We start from the raw sequence: 4,292 nt of genomic DNA, 5'->3' as shown, positions 1-4,292 counted from the left end.
CCATTTGCGAGTTGTAATTATTTTATATTAAGTTTTAGTTGATTAATTTGTAATACATATGTATTCATTAAAGTTTTAATTTAAAGTACTTTGGTGAGTTGGACTTTGTTATTCACTACCTTGGGAAACCGAGATGGTAACAGTCTTATTTATTTGGGAATGTCTAGCTAAAGGCTCCTGAATAAATGGGGGTGTTACAACTAAGGCCACACTATGTAATACAAAATTATAACCGATTGCAAAAATACGTAAATTAAACCATTCAACAATTCATACAACTAAATAAAAATGCATCAACTATAAATTAATCATTCAAGACACAATTTCTTAATTATGTAGAGTAATTTATCCAAACCACCTATTTTAAATGATCAAAATTATGTGACAATTCCTCAATTACTCACAATAATTCCAATCTTAATTCACATTAGCTAGTGATATGAATTAATCCAACATTATTTTAAACCTCTTTAAAATAATTGGGTATCTTTAATTTGTGAACTTTTTCACAACAAACAATCATACATTATAAATTTAATGTATAATAATTATTGGCCAAAAGAAACATAAAAAAATTTTAATTGCTCTCAGCTCAAACCGGCATTTGCCCTAAAAATGGAAAAACAGTTTTTTTTTTCTTTCAATCCGGCATTTGCCCAAAAATAAAAAAAACAATTTTTTTTTTTCTTTTTCCTCTCTTTATCGAAAAAAACCTTTTATGAAGATCAAATTTGTTTAATGTTGCCACTAGAACAAGATTGGCATAATCATCAACATTTAATTTAAACATGGATCCAAACTAGATGATTCAATTTAACCTCTTAAAATGAATATCTAAATTATAATTAAATCGATTATCCGAATATTTGATTCATCACAATTGATTTGAACATTATTAAATTAATGAATCATGATTCTAAACAACATTTTAAAACCATGTATGCCAAAAACTATATAACAAAAACAAATGAACATCATCAATCAAAATGATTTCCATTTACATTTTAATTTAATTCTTATTAAATCAAAACGTCAACAAATTTATCATATTATCATCTTAACATATTAAAACAACAATATCAATAAATCAAAATGGAAATAAGGCATCAAAAACAAAAAAAATTGTCTCGACAAAATTTTTTATTCGACCGAAACCTTTTTTTTTTATTCAAAATTTTTGTTTAAATCCATTTATGAAATTCATATAAAATAATTTCGTGGCCTATGCTCTGATACCACTTGTGGGAAATATCGGTATACTTCATCAAGAAATTCGGATTATAACGAAATTATAATTATGAAATTACGAGTCATAAACGAAATTGCATAAACAAAAGAATAGAGATTTAGAATTAACCTTTAGTCCTAGCAAATTTGGCCTAAGAACAAATATCGAAATCGATATTCTCCTAATTGTTGCACCCAAAATGCTTTGAGAAATGCCTCTCCTTTTGCTAGAATGAGATCCCTAATTTCTAATGATTTTAGAGTTTTTTTGTGATGTGAAAATTAGGGCAAAAAGAAGTGAGAAAAATGATTCTCTCTTTTCTCTTTTAACCGTCCAAGGGAGAGCAAATAGGGAAGTATTTTTTCTTCCTTTTTCTTTCACTTAAACCGTGTGGCCCAACCAAAAATAAGGAGAAAAATCTTCTTATTTTTAGGTTGTTATCAAAATGTATAAAATGTGTATTATTTATCAATTGTCATTTATGTCGTCATGTATTAATAAGTCCACACATAACAGTTTGTAGTCGATTTATTAATACCGGTCTGTCAACATTTATTATGACAATTTCGCATAATATATACATTAACTATAAATATAACATATTTATAGTTTGCTAATTAAATATAACCGTTTACGTTTAATTACGAATTAGCCTCTTAATTCGTTTAAGCTAACATTATATACATTAATTAAATATAACAGTTTATATTCAATTTACGAATTAACAATTAATTCGTCTCAGCTGATATTATTCAATTGTATTAAATAATCGTCTCATCATCACATTGACTAACTTTTTAGTCAAATACATGGACTAACCTTTTAGTCATATAAGGCATCAATGTGATTATATTTTCATACAATCACATCTCTCAAACACATCCTTTAGGTGTGACTTTTAGGGACCAGTTGATCACCGCCATCAGTATGATAATAACGTCAAACTTCTAGCAAGCCAACCGTTATTAGTAAACGTTAATCAACTGATAAAATACTAAGTATACCCTGTGAACCTATAAGAGATTTATAAACGTTATCACACTAATTGTGGAGGACACTAGCTCCAACAGTATTATCTACCAATATGTCGATGTGCGGTAGAGGGAAGTCGTCCTTGGGACTTGCTTTGTTTAAGTCTCTGAAATCAACACAAACTCGGATTCGCCCATCCTTTTTGGGTACGGGTACTGTGTTAGCCACCCAGTCTGAATACTCGGAAACTTTGATGAACCCGGCTTTGAATTGTTTATCGACTTCTTCTTTGATTTTAAGAGCCCATTCGGTCCTCATCCGACGAAGCTTTTATTTTACAGGTTTGAAACCTGGTTTGATTGTAATTCTATGTTCTGCAATATCCCTGTCGATTCCTGGCATGTCTTTGTAGGACCAAGCAAAAACGTCCTTGAACTCATGTAGAAGGTCTATGAAATTGGCCCTTTCAGTTGGGTTTAAGTTCGTCCCTTTCCTAAGTTCTTGGGGTTCAAATTCGGTTCCTACATTGATGGGTTCAGTGTTCTCTATAACTGGTGCCCCTTCCCCCTCTTGTAATATTTCTTTAGCTATGTAGGGAGGTAATTCGATTGAGTTTGGGTCAGGATCATCCTCATTATCATCGTAAATAGAATTGCATTCAGAATAACACAAAGAGTAAGCAGAATCTGATTTATTCATATTAAATTTTGAAAAGCGTTGAAACAAAGAAGCCATATATTCAGTAGTCAGTGGCGGTAAAGGGACAGCTGCTGGGGAATTTCCCGATCTACTGTTACTACTCGATGCTATGCTAGGAGAAACAAGGGGATTGGGAGTGACGACAGAAGGAGACTCTCTAGGGACTTCTCTAGACTTAGACTCTGATTCCGACTCCGAATCTAACTCTGACTCGAATTCGTTGTCTTCAGGTTCTCCTTTGAACATCTCTCCTTCTCCAGTGGTGACTTTGAAGAGCTTTCCTTGGTTGTTCGTCCACTTAATCGACTTTCTCTATCCTTTCTACTGATTCAAACTTGTTTTGGTGATTAACGATGCGGGGTTGGAATGGTCATCCTGAAGTATCATGTTAATGATCTTATCTTGTGCAGCTATAACAAATCGGTCCTCCCCAAACAGAAGACTAACAACCTGTTCTTCTAAACAAGTTGCTTGACGAGTCTTGACGGTAGGAACCGTTTCTGAAGGAATGAAGTAGCAATCGTGGAAGATCTCGATTCCAGCTAGTTGCATTCCTTTGTAATGCCAAGGTTCGGGAAACCCGTGAAAATATTCCTGATTCCCTTCTCTAAATAAGTATCCGTTTAGGGTAGGGAGATAGGGTCGCATTTGGATCCCATTGTTTTTACGGTTTTGAAACTGAGTGAGCATCTCCAAAGCTTCTTTCTTCGTGGGTTTGTATCCCAATCCTAAGCGTATCCTCTGAGAATTCCCCTCTTTGTATGGTGCGAAGGTATTTTTCTTGGCAGGATTCAATGGCATTCCCGGGAAGTATCCCTGAGACTTGAGTATAAGGTTGACCACTAAATCGGAGTATAGATAGAAGTATAGAGGTGCCAGTTCGCTCTCTACGAGGTTTATGCTATGAAATCCCCCAAGCTCGTACACTGGATCTGTGACTACTTGGTTGCTTGTCATTTTCTCTATTACTGACTTGATAGGTGACGTCACTACTTTGCCATCTAGTGGAATCTTGATTTTCTGGTGCAAGGTGGATGTTACCACTTTTGAAGCGTGAATCCAATGCCTTCCCAGAAGTATATTTAATGATGCTTCGATATCCACTATTTGAAAGTTAACCTTTCGCTCAATTGGCCTTGTGGCTATAGTGAGGTTGACTAGTCCTACTACTTTACGTCGTGTTCCGTCGTATGCCCGAACACCTTGGTTAGTAGGAGTCCAATCTGATTCTTTCATGCCCAATTTGTATGTCGTCTTTAGCGGTATAACATTGACTGCGGAGCCATCATCTACCAAAGTCATTGGCACGTTCTTCTTTAAGCATATGACGGTAATGTATAGAGCTAGGTTGTGACTGGCGCCAAAAGGAGGCAAATCCTCATCTGAAAAAGTA

The sequence above is a fragment of the Silene latifolia genome, chromosome 8, assembly GCF_048544455.1.
Source record: "Silene latifolia isolate original U9 population chromosome 8, ASM4854445v1, whole genome shotgun sequence".
NCBI lineage: Eukaryota > Viridiplantae > Streptophyta > Magnoliopsida > Caryophyllales > Caryophyllaceae > Silene > Silene latifolia.
Note: the sequence above shows the minus strand (reverse complement) of the source record.